The sequence below is a fragment of the Taudactylus pleione genome, unplaced genomic scaffold, assembly GCF_031769625.1.
Source record: "Taudactylus pleione unplaced genomic scaffold, aTauple2 ptg000256l, whole genome shotgun sequence".
Classification (NCBI taxonomy): domain Eukaryota; kingdom Metazoa; phylum Chordata; class Amphibia; order Anura; family Myobatrachidae; genus Taudactylus; species Taudactylus pleione.
This window is the reverse complement of record NW_028284658.1, coordinates 9,153,153-9,174,186: the sequence shown is the minus strand read 5'-3', so window position 1 is coordinate 9,174,186 and position 21,034 is coordinate 9,153,153. Positions and strand designations below refer to the sequence as shown.

The 21,034-nt window shown below is 46.9% G+C and overlaps 1 long non-coding RNA gene across 1 annotated transcript; it reads left to right on the top strand.

Moving 5' to 3' along the window:
• Nucleotides 1-12: 12 nt before the first annotated feature.
• On the top strand, nucleotides 13-19,176 carry LOC148514925 (uncharacterized). The gene is made up of 3 exons (XR_015879448.1): nucleotides 13-99; nucleotides 14,975-15,183; nucleotides 18,858-19,176. It is a non-coding gene; the product is annotated as an uncharacterized LOC148514925 (long non-coding RNA).
• Nucleotides 19,177-21,034: the final 1,858 nt, after the last annotated feature.

Sequence of the window (21,034 nt, the reverse complement as noted above, 5' to 3'; positions counted from 1 at the left end):
CAGAGGACTACAGTGGGAATGGCTTGATCCAAAAGTGGGCGGTGCTTAGAGCAGAGAAGCTGAGGCTAGCATCCCTCCCTTGCTGTTTCTGCTGCCCTGGTAGGTAGCTGTGTGTGTGATGTGTGGTGATATACAGTAACCTCCGCTCTGGGACATAGCCTGTCCTTTCCTATTTGACTGGATCCTTGTGTTTTCCAGAGTATGTGTCACTGATTTGTACAAAACATGCATGGAGTATCCGCAAAATTAATATACAGAGTTGGGTCTTGCAACTTGCAAACCATAAAATAAATCTAAGCCTGGTCCATAGTTATTCAGGGTACAACCGTATGCCACACAGCAGTAGTATCCTTCATACAGAGTATGCCACACAGCAGTAGTATCCTTCATACAGAGTATGCCACACAGCAGTAGTATCCTTCATACAGAGTATGCCACACAGCAGTAGTATCCTTTATACAGAGTATGCCACACAGCAGTAGTGTCCTTTATACAGAGTATGCCACACAGCAGTAGTATCCTTCATACAGAGTATGCCACACAGCAGTAGTATCCTTCATACAGAGTATGCCACACAGCAGTAGTATCCTTCATACAGAGTATGCCACACAGCAGTAGTATCCTTTATACAGAGTATGCCACACAGCAGTAGTATCCTTTATACAGAGTATGCCACACAGCAGTAGTGTCCTTTATACAGAGTATGCCACACAGCAGTAGTATCCTTCATACAGAGTATGCCACACAGCAGTAGTATCCTTCATACAGAGTATGCCACACAGCAGTAGTATCCTTCATACAGAGTATGCCACACAGCAGTAGTATCCTTTATACAGAGTATGCCACACAGCAGTAGTGTCCTTTATACAGAGTATGCCACACAGCAGTAGTATCCTTCATACACAGTATGCCACACAGCAGTAGTATCCTTCATACAGAGTATGCCACACAGCAGTAGTATCCTTCATACAGAGTATGCCACACAGCAGTAGTATCCTTTATACAGAGTATGCCACACAGCAGTAGTATCCTTTATACAGAGTATGCCACACAGCAGTAGTGTCCTTTATACAGAGTATGCCACACAGCAGTAGTATCCTTTATACAGAGTATGCCACACAGCAGTAGTGTCCTTTATACAGAGTATGCCACACAGCAGTAGTGTCCTTTATACAGAGTATGCCACACAGCAGTAGTGTCCTTCATACAGAGTATGCCACACAGCAGTAGTGTCCTTTATACAGAGTATGCCACACAGCAGTAGTATCCTTCATACAGAGTATGCCACACAGCAGTAGTATCCTTCATACAGAGTATGCCACACAGCAGTAGTATCCTTCATACAGAGTATGCCACACAGCAGTAGTATCCTTTATACAGAGTATGCCACACAGCAGTAGTATCCTTTATACAGAGTATGCCACACAGCAGTAGTGTCCTTTATACAGAGTATGCCACACAGCAGTAGTATCCTTTATACAGAGTATGCCACACAGCAGTAGTGTCCTTTATACAGAGTATGCCACACAGCAGTAGTGTCCTTTATACAGAGTATGCCACACAGCAGTAGTGTCCTTTATACAGAGTATGCCACACAGCAGTAGTATCCTTTATACAGAGCATGCCACACAGCAGTAGTGTCCTTTATACAGAGCATGCCACACAGCAGTAGTGTCCTTTATACAGAGTATGCCACACAGCAGTAGTATCCTTCATACAGAGTATGCCACACAGCAGTAGTGCCCTTTATACACAGTATGCCACACAGCAGTAGTGCCCTTTATACACAGTATGCCAAACAGCAGTAGTGTCCTTTATACACAGTATGCTACACAGCAGTAGTGTCCTTTATACACAGTATGTCACACAGCAGTAGCACCCTTTACACACAGTATGCTACACAGCAGTAGTGCCCTTTATACACAGTATGTCACACAGCAGTAGTGTCCTTTTTTTACACACAGTATGTCACACAGCAGTAGTGCCCTTTATACACAGTATGTCACACAGCAGTAGTGTCCTTTTTTTACACACAGTATGTCACACAGCAGTAGTGCCCTTTACACACAGTATGCTACACAGCAGTAGTGCCCTTTATACACAGTATGTCACACAGCAGTAGTGTCCTTTTTTTACACACAGTATGTCACACAGCAGTAGTGCCCTTTATACACAGTATGTCACACAGCAGTAGTGTCCTTTTTTTACACACAGTATGTCACACAGCAGTAGTGCCCTTTATACACAGTATGTCACACAGCAGTAGTGTCCTTTTTTTCCACACAGTATGTCACACAGCAGTAGCGCCCTTTACACACAGTATGCTACACAGCAGTAGTGTCCTTTATACACAGTATGCCACACCGCTTCCAATGAATCTATAATAATTATTAATTATTCTTCACGTATAAGTAAATGGATCCACAATATAGGATATATTTTTGAGTAACTGTAATCCTATCTTACTGGTATAGGGTAATCAAAATTTCTTTATAGTTTGAAATAATAGTAGACACATTGCACTGTATGTTAACAAAAATGTATGATTCCGCACAAGAGCTAACATTAATCCTGAAGGATTAGTTTCACATATTTTAGAAAACCAACAATATATGGTTTATAGGGCCTGATTCATTACAGATCGCAATATCGCGTACGTACGCAGTTCAACTGGCGATAGCATGCTAATCCATTGCAATCGCAATGCAAACTCAGCACAACATAAGGACGCCACTTTACCTTACACACATCCATAATGCTTAGCAGAATAGCAAAACCATCGGTACAATCGAGTACCATCGCAGCCTCACGTAGACTTGCACAAGCCCTGACCTTACTCAGAAATTACTAACCACGCACGCAATGAGACCTCACACTGCATATGGCATTGCAGTGGATAATTTATGCATGCCCCTGCAGCGGGGTGTACGCTTGCACTGGCACGCCTGCGTCTCCCCGACCACCCCACGTCACCACCAACAAACTTTGCTCCTGTTAATCACTCTGCGAGGGCTCTGCGTAGCCTCTGCAATCGCAGTTCCGATCGCAATAGCTAGTTTGTGCACTGCGATGCGTGTGTATTAGCAACTGCGTTCCTTGCTGAATCAGGTGTATACTTCCTTAAATTAGGAGTAAGGTATATCACTTGGGTTGGTGGTGCACCCAGAGTTAATTGTTGCATACAAGTAAGTAATATTGTATAAGTTGCAAGTTTTTTTAGACCATTTGTTGGAAGTTTGGGAATGTTATAATTTATTAAACTATGGCCATATTTATCAATTATGGGTTGTGCACCAGTTTGTGGCAATTTGAAATGATAGATTGTGGGAATGTATTACAAATCACCCAAAGTGACAGGGTCTATTGTTTGTGGTTTGGATGACTGTACATGCTCCACGTCTTCCCAGCACTTGCCCAATGGAACAGATTCCAGGATAATAGTCTACAAATTTGCTATAAGCTAAAATGAAAACCATCGTATCTCTAAACTTGTTTGCATTCCGCAGTGGTTTTCGCATTGTGATTTTACTGGGAATCCTTTTGCTACAGTCTGCATATAAAAAAAAAATTCCACATTGCAAAGATCTGTGATAATAGGCGGATTTTTCCGCAAAAGTAGTGTGTAAATGATACATCATCCCCATAGCCTGAAAAGTTGAGGTCAGCATACAAATATTATACGACATACTCGTATATACAGCGGGTAAAATAAGTATTGAACACATTAACATTTTTCTCAGTAAATATATTTCTAATGGGACTATTGTAATGAAATGTTCACCAAATGTCAGCAACAACCCATGCAATCCACACATGCAAAGAAATCAAAGCATAGATGTCCATAATTATTATTATTATCCTTTATTTATATGGCGCCACAAGTGTTCCGCAGCGCCTTACAAAGTACATAAATAATTTGACAAGCGACTTACTGTATAATATAGGACAAGGACATGGATAATATACATTGCTACATAAGTTACCATAACACCTAGATATGCAACAGAGCTCAAGCAACCAAGTGTTAGGTGCCCTGGTGGGGGGTAAGAAGTAGATGAAAGTAAAGTAAGGAGAAGCACAAGAGGGGAGAGGGCCACGCTCCTAAGAGCTTACATTCTAAAGGGGAGGGGCAGACAAACAGGTGTGCCACAGATGGGGTAAACAGGGAGGAAGGAGCATGTTGCAGCAAGTTAGAATGGGAGCTGGAAGGCTTTGATGAAGTAGTGGGTCTTGAAAGCCCGTTTGAAGGATTGTAAAGAGGTGGAGAGTCTGATGGGGAGAGGAAGAGAGTTCCAAAGGTCGGGAGCAGCACGGGCAAAATCTTGGAGGCGGGAGTGGGAGGAAGTAATCAGTTGGCATGAGAGGCGGCGTGCATTTGTTGAGGGAAGAGGGCGGACAGGCGAGTGAAGGGAGATGAGGCCAGGGATGTAAATGGGAGGAATATATCGTAGACCGTACGGCCGCCTCTGAATGAAGGCCATAGTCTGGTCAGATGAGACCAAAATTTAACTCTTTGGATGCCATAATACAAACCATGTTTGGAGGAGAAATGGCAGTGCACATTACCACAAAAATACCATACCAACAGTGAAGTTTGGAGGTGGGAACATCATGGTGTGGGGCTGTTTTTCAGCATACAGTACTGGCATACTTCATATAGTTGAAGGAAGGATGAATGGAAAAATGTACAGAGACATTCTTGATAAAAATATGCTGCCATCTACCAGGATGCTGAAGATGAAATGAGGGTGGACAATTCCGCAACACAATGGCCCTGATTCAGAGCCGGACGCTCTGACCAGAGCGTTCGCTCTGAATCAGGGCCCACCGTCATAATTATGGAGCGTCCTCCTGGACGCTCGTATAGCTGTGGGTCACCACCCACAGCCTATACGAGCGTGCAGGTTGATGGTCGCGATGGTCTTGACCATCGTGACCATCGCCACTGCGAGCCGAAGCCTGCGGTTGAGTTTCTCAACCGCAAGGCCCGGAGTGATTTTGGCTCTATCAGAGCCAAAATCACTTCCACTGACATCACTAGTGATGTCAGTGGGGCCGGCTTCTGACGGTAGGCGTTCCCTTGGGAACGCCCCCATCTGGGAGCCACGCCCCCAGCACGCCCACCAAAGGGGGCGTGCTGTCAATCAACATCGACAGCACGCCCCCTTTGATCAGACACAACGAGCGAAGGAAAGTCCTTCGCTCGTCCCATCTCGCGCATGCGCACGACGGAGCTCCCTCCGTCGTGCGCATGCGCAGTGCACACCATCGATCCACTTGTGAGCGGACAGCCGCTCGCGAGTGGGTCTGAATCAGGCCCAATGATCCCAAACACACAGCCAAAGACACTGTCAATTGGTTTCAGAGAAAGAAAATAAAGCTGCTAGAATGGCCCAGCCAATCACCTGCCTTGAATCCAATTGTAAATCTATGGAAAGAACTAAAGATCAGAGGACCTGATTCAGACCTGCTCGCAAGCGCTTGAGCGCTCGCGAGCGGGTCGATGGTGTGCTCTGCACATGCGCAGCGGCCGCACTGTGCATACGCAAGCCCCGGAGCAAGAGAGAAAATCTCTTGGTCCGTGGCTCACTACAAAAGGGGCGGCTGTCGATGTTGATCGACAGCTCGCCCCATTTTGTAGGCGTGGCCGGGTGGTGGCTTCACAAACGGAGGCGTTCCCAAGCAAACACCTGCCGTTTGCGGGCGGCCCCACTGACATCACCAGTGATGTCAGTGAGAGAGCTTCCGGCTCTATTAGAGCCTGTTCATGAGCCTTGAGTGGGGGAGACCAATGCTAGAATAGAATGATACAATTGTGAAATAGCCCCTTTATCGTTAGATCTATAAATACTAAATCTTTCTACTTCAGGGTCCATAGGGTATCCACAGGATACCTTGGGGTATAGGTGTGACGTCAGTTGCAGGGCACCAAAGAGTTAAGCTTTCAGCCTCCCAGGATGCACTAGGTCCCCCTCCTATACCCCGCCCCCGGGCCAAGGCACCTCAGTTTAGTTTGGTGCCCGGCCGGAGTCGGGTGCACCTGTTGGAGTGGGGGCTAGAAGAGCCCCTGAAGCTTTTTCTTCATGCAGCTGTGGCTGCACATCTGGATGAACAGCATGGACAGTCAGTCCTGACGTCCATGCTGTCTTCCCTACACCCCGCCGGTACCAGAACGCCGGTACTGATCCGGGGATGCTGGTGGGCGTCTGGGGTCACAGCTAGCGGTGACCCCAGATGCTCCGGACCATGGCCGGATTCAAGGGGGACAGAGGTAAGCAGCGGGGTCCCGCGGTGGGTCCCCGCTGATCACATGGTCCTAAGTCCCCAGGCAGGGGGCTCCCTGGGGACTGGCTGCAGCGTGGAGCCAGGCGACCAACCTGCGCTTCCACTACCCCCTGGGACAGTGGACCGCAGCAGAGCGGTAGCGCTGCGGCGTCCCAGGGGTTAAATGCATGCCAGGGGAGCGCGCCTTCCCTGTCTCACAGCCGGCGCCTCCCCCGCTGCACACAGCCCTCTCTGCACTGTGCTGACTGGTCCTGTGTCAGCGCTCCTCCCCCAGGCCAGCTTCTCTCTGCTCCTCGGCGGCCATCTTCTCTGCAACGCATGGTGAACGCTGCTGGAAGTCTGGAAGGAAGCATCGTGGTCTGGGTCCCCCCGCATACCTCTCCTCCGCTGTGGCTCAGGTCTGTGTATGCAGCGCTGTGTCCTACCAGGCCCTGTGTCTGTGTAGTTGAGTGATCAGCGCTGTTAGTGCAGGAATTGTTATTTCTCTGCATTGTATGTGACTGTGCTAGCGCTGCCTGTAACTTTTCTTCTCTAAACTGTCAGCTTTATACTGTCCCTGTTCTTTCTGCTAAAGCCCTTGCGGTGCGGTGCTGCAGGGTGGTCTCTCGCCTATTTAATACTTAATTGGTGAGAGAGGTCACATACGTGGTGCCATCATGTCTGAAAGTGATTTTCCCCTCCGGCTACAGTGTACCACGTGCAAAGTACCGTTAGCGGAGGGGGAGGGTAGCGCGGAGGGCCTTTGCCGGCAGTGTTTGTCCATGGCGCGGCCTATTACGGTTACAGCACCGGTACAGGAGCCGCCCTGGGCTTGTTTCGCTCAGGCGTTAACAGCTTTAGTGGGCCAGTTAGCTCCGCAGCCCGCGTTTACTCCGATGGGTTTGTCCCAGCAGTCTGTGGTGTCGTCACCCATGCAGGGGTTCCCACGACAATTGGTGGTACCCCACAGTCTCCCTATTTCCCCGCTCCCGGGTTCTCAGGAGCCAGCGTGGGTTAACTCCCTGACGAGTTCTGTACAGCACTTGTCGGATGTGTTGCAAGGGGAGTCTGTGATGCGGCCTCATAAAAGGCCGGTGGCGTCTCTGTCCGCTCCTTATGAGGATGACGAAGGGACGTCTGATGATGGGGAGATTCTGGATCCTTACGATCAGGAACCTCTCCATACTAAGGACGCTGATGCTAAGTCCAAAGTATATATTCCTGGACTTATTCGGGCGGTCCGCACAGCCTTGGTGATTGAGGACGAAGTTCCCCCAGCGGCTAAATCTAAGTATGCCTTTTTCAAAGATGTGAAGGGCGATGCCACAGTCTTTCCTCTTTCGGGTCAGTTGGTGGACCATTTAGAGGAGGCGTGGAAACAACCTGGCAAAAGATACCAGCCGCAGAGACGCCTGGCGGTGGCTTATCCGTTCGCGGATAATTATTTTGCTAAGTGTGAATCCCCTCCACAGGTGGATTCTCACGTGACCCGTCTTGTCCGTAGTGCCACATTGCCGATGCCATCCATGTCCTCCCTTAAGGATGCTACGGACCGCAAGGTAGAAATCTGCCTGAAGTCCGCTTATTTCCTTGCAGGGGGGACAGCACGGCCGGCTATGGCCATTTGCTGGGTTGCCAGAGCGATGGAGCGCTGGGCGGATTCATTAGAGGCTTCTTTTGAATCCGACTGTCCGGCCGAACAGGCGGAGTTGATTGGCAATCTCCGTGATTCGGCCACCTACATCAACGAGGCGGCTCTAGACATTAGTACTCTGGTGTCTAGAATTTCTTCAGCAGCGGTAGCTGCTCGTCGCACCTTGTGGCTGCGATCCTGGAAGGCGGACGCAGATCCAAGAAAGGTCTGGAAGCGTTGCCGTTTACCGGAGAAGTTCTCTTCGGTCCGGATCTGGATAAGATTGTGGCCACGCTGGCGGCAGCCAAATCTGCTTGTCTCCCGTCGGCCGCTGCTCCTTCTGGTTCTGGACCATCGTCCTTTCGGTCATCTAGGGCTCAGGGCAGGCCCAAACCACAGTCGTTTCCTCGACAGGCTGGCCCTAAGAAATCGGTCAAGCCCCGGAAACAGGCATGGAGTACCAGACGTCCCCAAGCCAGATGACAAGCCTGCGGCCTGACGGTCCGGGTCTCCCCTTGGGGGATCCCAGGGTGGGAGGCCGCCTGCTGCAGTTCTCCCGGTGTTGGTCGTTCACTACGACAGACACTTGGGTTCTGGAGGTGGTCTCTCACGGGTACGCCCTCTCCTTTCGGCACAGACCCCCGGCTCGATTCTTCACCACGGGTCTACCATCAGACCGGAACAAGGCTACGGAGCTGCGGAAGGTATTGCACACTATGCTCCAGGCTGGAGTTATAGTGCCTGTTCCATTCTCCCAGAGGGGCCAGGGTTTCTATTCAAATCTATTTTTGGTACAGAAACCCAATGGGTCATATCGTCCGATTCTCAACCTCAAAGCACTCAACAAGTCTTTGCGGGTCCCGAAGTTTCGGATGGAGACCCTACGGTCCATCATTCTGGCGCTGGAACCTGGGGACTACATGGTGTCATTGGACATACAGGACGCTATGGCGGTCATGGCGGCTTCTCTGCGGCTGCAAGGAGTCCGCATGTTGCCGTACTTGGACGACCTGTTATTGGTGGCAGGATCTCCAGAGCTCCTGTTACACCACTTGGACCTGACCATTGCACTGCTGCAACGGCACGGCTGGCTAATCAACTGGCAGAAGTCCACTCTAATCCCGTCTCGGAGGATTCTGCATCTTGGAGCCTTATTGGACTCGGGACAGCAAAGGATCTTCGTGACGGAGGACAAGATCTCTGCTTTACAGTCAAGGGTGCGCAGTTGTCTGCACAGCCGCCGGGTGTCCTTACACTCGGCGATGAGGTTACTGGGCTCCATGGTGTCGGTGTTCGACATGGTGGAATACGCCCAGTTTCACTCCAGACCTCTGCAGCACCTGATCCTGTCCAAGTGGAACGGGCTGCCTCAGTCTCTGAAGTTCCAGACGATTGTGCTCACCCCGGAGGTTCGCCTGTCCCTTGCGTGGTGGTTAAAGACGACCCACCTCAACAAGGGACGTCCGTTCTGGGTTCCAAATTGGGTCCTGTTGACAACGGACGCCAGTCTTCGGGGCTGGGGAGCAGTTTCGGGTCCACACTTGTTCCAGGGCAGGTGGACGCCGACAGAAGCGGAGCTTCCAATAAATATCTTGGAACTCCGTGCGGTCTTCAATGCTCTCCTGCAGGCACAGCGGTTTCTCCAGGGTCACCCGGTGCAGGTCCAGTCGGACAATGCTACCACCGTGGCCTACATAAACAGGCAAGGAGGAACTCGCAGTCGGGCGGCTCTCGTAGAGGTCTCTCGGATCCTGGTTTGGGCGGAGCGCAATCTTCCGGCCATATCAGCGGTCTTCATCCCGGGAGTGCTAAATTGGGAGGCGGACTTTCTAAGTCGCCAGGACGTTCATCCAGGGGAATGGTCCCTGCACCCGGACGTTTTTCAACTACTGGTGGACAGGTGGGGTCTTCCAGAAATCGACCTCATGGCGTCCCGGCACAACAACAAGTTGCCGGTGTACGGGTCTCGCACAAGAGACGAAGGGGCGTCTCTGGTGGATGCTCTGTCCGTCCGGTGGACGTTCAGGTTCGCATACCTGTTCCCTCCGGTCTCCCTTCTTCCACGGGTAATCCGGAAATTCAAACAGGAAGGAGGGACGCTCCTGTTGATAGCTCCCGCGTGGCCCAGACGGCACTGGTTCTCAGACCTTCAGGGTCTGTCCGTGGACAGTCCTCTGTGGTTGCCGCTACGACTGGACCTTCTGTCTCAGGGTCCTTGTCTTCACCCGGACCTGACTCGGCTGTCTTTGGCGGCGTGGCTGTTGAGACGGCCATGCTGAGGTCCTGGGGGTTTTCCAGCTCTGTGGTGCGTACCATGTTACGAGCTCGGAAACCGTCTTCCGCGAGGATATACCATCGCGTGTGGCATACGTTCTTCCAGTGGTGTCGACCGAGAGGTTATGCACCGCGGGAGTTTCGTCTGTCTCGGATTCTCGCCTTCCTGCAAGCGGGACTAGATCATGGGCTTCGCCTTGCTTCTTTGAAGGTACAGGTTTCGGCCCTATCTGTCTGGTTTCACAGTAGGATTGCTACAATCCCGGATGTGCGCACCTTTATGCAAGGTGTTCTCCGTATTCAGCCGCCCTTTGTTCCACCTGTGGCGCCTTGGGATTTGGCTGTGGTCCTGAGGGCTCTCCAAGGACCGCCGTTTGAACCACTGGGCTCAGTGGATATTAAATGGCTAACAGCTAAGACTGTTTTCCTTCTGGCCGTTGCTTCAGCCAGACGTGTTTCTGAGTTAGGGGCTCTTTCTTGTAGACCCCCTTTCTTGGTTTTTCATGGGAACAGGGCAGTGCTCCGCACTCGGCCCGAGTTTCTTCCCAAAGTTGTTTCCCAGTTTCATGTTAACGAGGAAATAGTTGTTCCGGCCTTTAACTCACCGGGTCTTTCCGTGGGTGAGGCCTCTGTGGATGTTGTGCGGGCCTTAAGGACTTATGTTGACCGCACTTCTTTGTTTAGGAAGTCGGACGCTTTGTTGTCCTCTATGGCTTCTGTAAAAAGGGTTGGCCTGCTTCAAAGCAAACTTTGGCAGCCTGGATCCGTATGGCTATTTCTGAAGCTTATCTTCATGAAGGCCTACCGGTCCCTCCTTCTCTGAAGGCTCATTCCACTAGGTCTGTGGGTCCTTCGTGGGCAGCTGCTTTGGGACATCCCCAAGGTATCCTGTGGATACCCTATGGACCCTGAAGTAGAAAATATGAGATATGGTAAGAACTTACCCTTGTTATCTCTATTTCTACGAAGTCCATAGGGTTCCACAGGACTCCCGCCCTGTCGCACCTGTGCGGCAGATGGGCTTTGCTCTGGTCACCGGTTTTCCGTCTCCCTCTGGTGAGAATGTGATTCTTGTATGTGTCCAGATCTTTGTTCTCTCTCTTCCTTCTCCTCCTCCGGCCTATGGCTTGGTAACTAACTGAGGTGCCTTGGCCCGGGGGCGGGGTATAGGAGGGGGACCTAGTGCATCCTGGGAGGCTGAAAGCTTAACTCTTTGGTGCCCTGCGACTGACGTCACACCTATACCCCAAGGTATCCTGTGGAACCCTATGGACTTCGTAGAAATAGAGATAACAAGGGTAAGTTCTTACCATATCTCATATTTTCTAGGGGGGAGGAAGCAGATGGGGAGCAGGCAGGAGAAGATGAGGTGGTAAAATGGCAGATCTGTAAGTATTAATAATGGAGTGAGTTGGGGATTTTGTACTTTTCCTGAATGTCGGCGAATGATAGAGGGGCAGAATTCTTGACAATATGATTAAATCTGGAAATAAAAGCTGAAACCCAGGGACGAGCCATTGTGGCAGATAAGCCCATTGGAAAAGTAGGATTATTCCAAATGGGGGTTAAGGGAGATGATTGTGAAGAGAGATTAAATTTTTTGTTAAGTTAGTCCCAATTGTTAAGTGTCAGGGAAATAATGGGAGTCAAGCAAGCCAGTTTTGGCCTTAGTTTACGGGGTAGCCATGGTAGATAAGAGATCGAGTGTGTGTCGGGCCATGTCACTTTCCAAGTCAACCCAACGTTTAACATGGCGAGTAGAGTGCCAAGCAGTCATTTGGCTCAGTTGGGAGGCTTTATAAAATCGGTGGAGGATGGGTAACCCTAGACCTCCATTCCATGTGTGCTTGGCGAGGATATCTTGTCGAATTTGGGTTTTTTTGTCATTCCAAATAAGTGTGGTTTGTCATAACAAATTAGTGTGGTTTGGAGAGTATTGAGAGTATGTAAGGGAATGGGCACTGGAAGTGTCTGGAATAGATACAGTAGTTTTGGAAGGATGCTCATCTTAACAGCGTTTATACAGCCGATCCATGACAGGAAATATGAACGCCACTTCTGTAAGTCCTTAACAATAGAATTGATAAGGGGGGTAGTTAGTTTTGTAGAGGGAGCTATATGATTCTGAATCAGGATCAGAGTTCATAGAAGAGGCCCATGGAACCTTCAAGATTTGAAGACTGTGTGAAAGAATGGGCCAAAATCACACCTGAGCAATGCATGCGACCAGTTTCTCCATATAGGAGGCGTCTTGAAGCTGTCATTACCAACAAAGGCTTTTGTACTAAGTATTAAATATGTTTCAGTAAGCGTGTTCAATACTTTTTCCCTTTGTCATTTCACATTATTAAACATAACTTAATTTATGGACATCTATGGTTTGATTTATGTGCATTTGTGGATTGCATGGGTTGTTGCTGACATTTGGTGAACATTTAATTTCAACAGCCTCATTAGAAATATATTTACTGAGAAAAATGTTGATGTGTTCAATACTTATTTTACCCTCTGTGTATATGTGTGTGTGTATACATATACAGTCAGGTCCATAAATATTGGGACATTGACAGAATTTTCAGATTTTGGCCTCTGTTCACCACCACAATGGTTTTGAAATGAAACAAACAAGATGTGCTTTAACTGCAGACTTTCAGATTTAATTTGAGGGTACTTACATCCAAATCGGGTGAACGGTGTAGGAATTACAACGGTTTCAATATGTGCCTCCCACTTTTTAAGGGGCCAAAAGTAATGGGACTATCAACTCAAAAGCTATTTCATGGACAGGTGTGGGCTATTCCCTCGTTATTTCATTATCAATTAAGCAGGTAAAAGGTCTGGAGTTGATTCTAGGTGTGACATTTGCATTTGGAATCAGTTGCTGTCAACTCTCAATATGAGATCCAAAGAGGTGTCACTATCAGTGAAGCAAGCCATCATTAGGCTGAAAAATCAAAACAAACCCATCAGAGAGATAGCAAAAACATTAGGTGTGGCCAAATCAGCTGTTTGGCACATTCTTAAAAAGAAAGAACGCACCCGAGAGCTCAGCAACACCAAAAGATTCGGAAGACCACGGAAAACAATTGTGGTGGATGACCAAAATAATTATTTCCCTGGTGAAGAAAAACCCCTTCACAACAATTGGCCAAATCAAGAACACTCTCCAGGAGGTAGATGTATATGTGTCAAAGTCAACAATCAAGAGAAGACTTCACAAGAGTGAATATAGAGAGTTCACCACAAGATGCAAACCATTGGTAAGCCACAAAAACAGGAAGACCAGATTACAGTTTGCCAAACAACATGTAAAAAAGCCATTACAGTTCTGGAACAACATCCTATTGACAGATGAGTCAAAGATCAACTTGTACCAGAGTGATGGGAAGAGAAGAGAAGGAAAGGAACTGCTCATGATCCAAAACATACCACCTCATCAGTGAAGCATGGTGGTGGTAGTGTCATGGCGTGGGCATGTATGGCTGCCAATGGAACTGGTTCCCTTGTATTTATTGATGATGTGACTGCTGACAAAAGCAGCAGAATGAATTCTGAAGTGTTTCGGGCAATATTATATGCTCATATTCAGTCAAATACTTCAGAACTCATTGGACGGCGCTTCACAGTGCAGATGGACAATGACCCGAAGCATACTGCAAAAGCAAACAAAGAGTTTTTTATGGCTAAAAAGTGGAATGTTATGCAATGGCCAAGTCTATCCCCTGACCTGAATCCGATTGAGCATGCATTTCACTTGATGAAGACAAAACTGAAGGGAAAATGCCCCAAGAACAAGCAGGAACTGAAGACATTTGCAGTAGAGGCCTGGCAGAGCATCACCAGGGATGAAACCCAGCGTCTGGTGATGTCTATGCGTTCCAGACTTCAGGCTGTAATTGCCTGCAAAGGATTTGCAACAAAGTATTAAAAAGGGAAAGTTAGATTTAGGATTGTTTAGTTTGTCCCATTACTTTTGACCCCTTAAAAAGTGGGAGGCACATATAGAAACCATTGTAATTCCTACACCGTTCACCTGATTTGGATGTAATTACCCTCAAATTAAATCTGAAAGTCTGCAGTTAAATCACATCTTGTTTGTTTCATTTTAAAGCCATTGTGGTGGTGAATAGAGGCCAAAATCTGAAAATTCTGTCAATGTCCCAATATTTATGAACCTGACTGTGTGTGTATATATATATATGTGTGTGTGTGTGTGTGTGTGTGTATATATATATATATATATATATATATATATAGAGAGAGAGAAGTATTGCACACTCAAATATAATAAATGAATGCTGGGTGCACAGACATATGGAATTGTATAATGGTAACCACGAATGGGGAGACCAGCACACCAGATGAAATATCAAAAAATGTTTTTTTATATAGAATGCAAGTAGATGGACAGCCATCTACTAAGGCGGCTTATACTATATTTGGTGCCAGTGTGTTGCTCACACAGACTTTGATAAGTATATCTTGTTATGCACGATTACATGTGACTGAAAATTTACCTCTGGACACCAATGCTCATGTTTTTACTTGCATTCTATATAAAAAAAAAATGTTGATATTTCATCTGGTGTGCTGGTCTCCCCATTCGTGGTTACCATTATATATGTTTGGCCAAGAGGCCTAAATGAAAAAATCAATTGGAATAGTCTTATATAAGGAACCTGATTAGGGTAATAACATGTCTGATCATGTATTCTCTTGTTCTCTTTTTATATGTTTGTATTTCTGTATGTGTAATTGTTTGTTGTGTAATTATTAAATGATGTGCATTTTAATCTTATACAGGTGGGAGTGATCGGGTCCCCTGACCCGTCCGTGCTAGCTGATTGAAGAGGCGCACCTGGCTGCTCGCTCCGTGTGGGACGCAAGCCAGATGGTTGCTAGGCAACGGAAGCATGCGGATCCCGGAAGAGACGCGGCTGGAGTTGCCGGTTCACTGGCGGCCGGATGTGGATGGTGGTAGCGGTCACGCCAGCAGTGGGTATTTAGGATGGGTAAGTGTTGTCTGTGTTTGTGTGTCTTTTGGTGTACATAGGTCCTGACGAAGGGGCTGAGGCCCTGAAACGTTACGTAGACCGACCTTGTTATGTGGTTATAATAAACTTCGTTGGATGGTATCCTGTGAGTGCCGATCTTCTGTTTGGACGAATACATGTGTACATGTGATATGGCACCGGGATCAGCTGTGGACATTACAGTATAGTGTGGCTGAGTGCCGGCAGGCTTGGATCTATACATATTGTAATACCTTTGGTATTACCTGTTGCAAGGCACCTGAATCGTTATTGAAGTTGTGGACGGTGGTTGAGGCTGTATTCTGGACATTTTACCTATTTTTGCCTGGATATTTACCCCTGTGGGATTTATTTTGCACCGTTGTGATTTTTTGGTCAGCACTGGAGTGGGTGTGAATACATCATGGATCCAGGAGCTTATGCCTGAAACAGCAGGCTGTAGAAGTTTTAATGTACCAGCAGGAGAATTGTTTAGCTATTCGGCTGCTGAGATCGATGGGATTTTATTTAAAGAGATATTTACATTATCAGACCCCAAACTGAAATTGTAGGATATATATCACCAGTTGTTTAAATTAAGGAGAAGAGAAACGGACTATTTGCTTCATGGAGTGTCACTCTCGGAATATGTACGCGAGAGAAAAATACCCCGTGGGTTCAGGGTAAACAATGTCCCTACGATTGGACGTCAGAACCCCGATTTTGTTAGGAAGTGGATTGGCATACTGAATTAATGTGCCCTTGACCTGATGGTATTAGTGGTTGAAGAAGCGGGCCATGAATTGTTGGTCACCAGAAGTAAAATCAGTAATTTAGAAAAAGAACACAAATTGACCTTTGAGGATGCATCTAATCAACATTTATGGATTAAGTTACAACAACAGTGTGACAAATATAAGAACGACTTGATTAGATTCAAGAAAAATAAAAAATACACTGTGGATCAAGACTACGATGAGAATCGGGTATATAAGTGGTTGGCTGGTGGCAATGCGATGAACTTTAATCGAAATCCCGCACGCAAAAGACGTCCCTGGCAGCCTAGAAATGTGGACGAGCGTGAACGCAATTATAATGTCACTAGTAATAGTGACAGTGAATTTTTGTTTTCAGAATCAGATGAGGCTTCCGTACCAAGTAATGTCCCTTTAGGCCAAACCCCAATTATAACCAATACAGGTTTGGAAGAACTACCACCCGTAGGGGGCGACAGAACAGGAGGGGGCAAAAGAATGCCACCGAAGAATCCTCCCAAAAGGAGACGTTAATTTTTAACCTGTCTAAAAGAGCTCTAAAGGACATTGAGGTACAGGTCCTAAATAAAGGACTGTCGTTTGTGCCGACTAACTTTCATGACAACTTTAATTGGAAACGAGATCAACACAAATTCTCTCGCAATTTAAGGCTCAAGGAGCATTTTCAATATAAAACATCTACTCCAGAGTCCTCGGCGATTGATGGATATTTGAAGAAAGCCTCCAGATCTGTATTTGATCCAACTTCAACTAATTCTTCACTAAGAACTTTCAACAGGCTTCTGGATGATGCGGTCACTAGATTTGTGGCGGCCCCTGGGAAAGTTATGAAAAATTTATCCAAGGCAGAAACCATTGCATTAAAGGACTTGGGATCATATCAGGATATCGTCATCAGACCCGCCGATAAGGGGGAGGCAATTGTAGTGCAGGACATTCAAGACTACAGAGATGAGATTGTTGCACAACTTGCGGAAGTGGAGGTTTATAAAAAAACTCCGGTTTGATCCAACGAAGCAGTATCAACAAGAACTCAAGACGCTATTGGACCGGGCAGTCTCTGAGAATAAACTATCTCTTAAACTGATGAAAACCATATATAATGAACATCCCAAGGTCCCAGTACTATATACGTTACCAAAGCTGCATAAGGATAATAAAAAAACCCCAGGTAGACCGATCATTTCGGCCAGAGACTCTCTGTTACAGCCTGTGGCGCAATTCTTAGATTTTCTGCTCCAGCCTTTACTATTGCTACTAAACTCGTTTTTGAAGGATACCACGAGTTTCTTGAAATTATTAGATGAGATCAAAGAGGTGCCAGAGGGTTCTCTGCTTTGCTGCCTGGACATTTGTAGTTTATACACTTCCATTCCCCATGGAGAGGGTCTGGAGGTTATGAAAAGCTTTGTATCTCAATATCTTGACCCTAGTGTGATGGACATTGATTTATTTATGTCTTTATTGGAATTTACCTTGTTTAAAAATTATTTTTTATACGATGGTGACTATTATTTGCAGTTGCGCGGATGCGCTATGGGGTCCTCTGTGGCCCCGTCTTATGCTAATATTTTCATGTTTGATCAGGAAAATAAGATGTTTCTACATAATCCAGAGGTGAAGTGCTATATGCCTATTTACACTAGGTATATAGATGATATATTTGTGCTGTGGACAGGTGGTGCTGAACGATTGGTGTCATTGCTTAATGGCATCAATGGTTCAGACTCCTCGATTAAGTTCACGTATGCCTTTAGCAGTGACACAGCATCCTTCTTAGATGTACAACTCACGATCTATAATAGGAGGATTAGTACAGATGTTTTTTGTAAGGATGTGGATCGGAATACTTTTCTGATGGCGAGTAGCCATCATCCACCTGCCCTTAAAAAAGGCTTGCCTCTCTCACAAATGATGAGAGTGTCTAGGATTATGAGTGATAGATCTAGAGTCCCAGGTAAATTGGATGAGTTGATTGCCAAATATTCCAGTAGAGGTTATGATTATAACACTTTGCAACAACAAAAAAAGAAGGTGTTATGTATGTCCAGGGAGGAATTACTATCGTCCAGAGATAGGGGTGGTGACAGGATGATTCCATGGTCTAGCGATTATACGGTGGCCAGTCCGGTTATTAGACATGCCACTAAGGCACTTTGGCCAATAGTTTCTCCTGACCCTGAACTACCTGTATTTAAGAATATGAGACCAGTGGCTGCTTTCCGTAGGGGCCGCAATCTTAAAGATCGGCTTATGATCACGGATATTACTGGTAGAGGGATCCCTGTTCCCCCTAATACTTATGTGAAACCTCCAGGGTGTTATTCCTGTCACAACTGCACTACTTGTAGATATTTGGTGTCATCCCGTAGCTTTAAGCATCCCCATCTAGATAAAACTTTTGATATTCATTACGTCTTGACATGTTTATCATCTTTTGTTGTGTATATTATTTGGTGTCCATGTAGTCTGTACTATGTGGGCCAAACATCACGGAAGTTTCGTGATAGGATGGCGTTACATAGGTCAGCGATTAATTTAGCCAATATGGGTACAGATATTGAACAACCTGTAGCGAAACATTTTAAGAATTGCAACCATCCCCTTTCCGCTCTTAAATATCAGATTATTGACCATGTCCCTGAGTCATTGAGAGGAGGAGATAGAATAAAAAAACTCCTTGTATTGGAAGCGCGCTGGATATTCCGGCTTGACACTGTTTGGCCAAGAGGCCTAAATGAAAAAATCAATTGGAATAGTCTTATATAAGGAACCTGATTAGGGTAATAACATGTCTGATCATGTATTCTCTGGTTCTCTTTTTATATGTTTGTATTTCTGTATGTGTAATTGTTTGTTGTGTAATTATTAAATGATGTGCATTTTAATCTTATACAGGTAGGAGTGATCGGGTCCCCTGACCCATCCGTGCTAGCTGATTGAAGAGGCGCACCTGGCTGCTCGCTCCGTGTGGGACGCAAGCCAGATGGTTGCTAGGCAACTGAAGCATGCGGATCCCGGAAGTGACGCGGCTGGAGTTGCCGGTTCACTGGCGGCCGGATGTGGATGGTGGTAGCGGTCACGCCAGCAGTGGGTATTTAGGATGGGTAAGTGTTGTCTGTGTTTGTGTGTCTTTTGGTGTACATAGGTCCTGACGAAGGGGCTGAGGCCCTGAAACGTTACGTAGACCGACCTTGTTATGTGGTTATAATAAACTTTGGATGGTATCCTGTGAGTGCCGATCTTCTGTTTGGACGAATACATGTGTACATGTGATATGGCACCGGGATCAGCTGTGGACATTACAGTATAGTGTGGCTGAGTGCCGGCAGGCTTGGATCTATATATATATATATATATCATAATATCAATTCTCAAGCAAATTTATATTGAGCATACCGGTCTTTATAGAGACTTCCTCCAAATAAGGTTATATGAGCGCAGTTAATTTTTTTTTTTTTTAATAGCTGCAATTTAGTTTTTTAAAATTGCTGTTTTACTTCTAGCAGCTAAATCGCCAACATCTTGTGACTGCCTGCAACTTGCAGGCTATTACATTTACACATACCCTGCAACCCTACCAGTCTACACAGGGAATGGCCATCAGTAGTGTGGGATCAAATCGTTCCCCACTTTCCATATCCTACCCCTTTCAGATGAAAATGCTGGACTGCACCCAGGATTTTGAATATGGGTCCAACCCAGATGCGAACCAGCTCAGACCCCTTTCAGACAGGTGGCTTGTTCCCTGGTCGGCCACGTCATTGCACATCTACACTGCACATACCCGTTTACACTGCACCGCGACCCGGTAGATCCCGGGTTCAACCCTTGTAACTACCTGGGTTGAAATTCTCGACTCTGGTTTTTTTTAAGGACCCTTTCAGACTAAGCAAAATCCCGGGTTGCTGCGCGTTCACATGATTTTGCTGCTTGTCTGAAAAGGGGTATTAAACTGAGCAAAGGTTTGGCTCTGCATATTAACACTGAATCAAGCCCTATTAGCACTGATTCGGCAGACAGGGTTTTGCTGGATAGAATAAAGATACCAGGACCAAAGTGGATCATGAAATCCAACGGAAATTTTTACACAGGCAGGCAGGGGTCTATCTAGGGATCCGAGCACCCCTGGGAAACTAATGAACTGGTGCCCCCCTCCCCCCATAATTTCTGAATAATTACACTATACATTAAATAAGTACTTAAAATGATTCCCCAGCTACCCCCCTATGTAGTCCCCCCTATGCAGTGCCCCCAGTAGTAGTCCCCCCTATGCAGTGCCCCCAGTTGCGACCCCCCCCATGCAGTGCTCCCAGTAGTAATCCCCCTATGTATTGCAAATAGTAGTAGTCCCCCTTATGCATTGCCCCCAGTAGTAATGGAATCGGTTGGAATCTTGACAGCGGCATCCCGGCAGAGGAGGAAATCCCGATCGTCAAAGGTAAGTATATACTAACCTATTTCTACTACCTAACCCTAACCCTCCCTTAGGGGTGCCTAACCCTAACCTTCCCCCCCAGTGCCTAACCGTAATCCCCCCTTCCCCGCTGCCTAAACCTAAGTCCCCCGGGGGGATGCTTAACCCTAAGTCCCCCGTTGGGGTGCCTAACGCTAACCCCCCCTTCCCCTAGCCTAAACCTAACCTCCCCCCCGGGAACCTTAAACATAACCCGCTGGCAGTTGTGTGTTTGTTACTGTGTAGGGCTCTCACTGCGGTCTGCCCTACACTTGTGGGGCCCTGGGGACTAGCGGTGGGTGCAGTGGCGGCTATGGACCTTGCACCACAGCGCACCGCCACTAGTTCCGCCCCTGGGGTAGTCCACACCTTGGCTTCTGGCGGAACTGCCGGATGCCGCCCTCCTTTGGCCGGTGCCCCTGGCGAGTGCCATCCTGTTCAGTGGGTAGATATGCCCCTGCAGGCGTAAAACTGGCATTGTGGTACATTTTTCCTGCTTAAAAAAGTAAATTATATCTCAGTGGGTTAAATGACTTCAGGCTCCTTACTTCACAGTGCACATTTATATATGCACATTTGCCCTGTTTGAATACTGTTGAATCAAGCCTGATATTAGGTG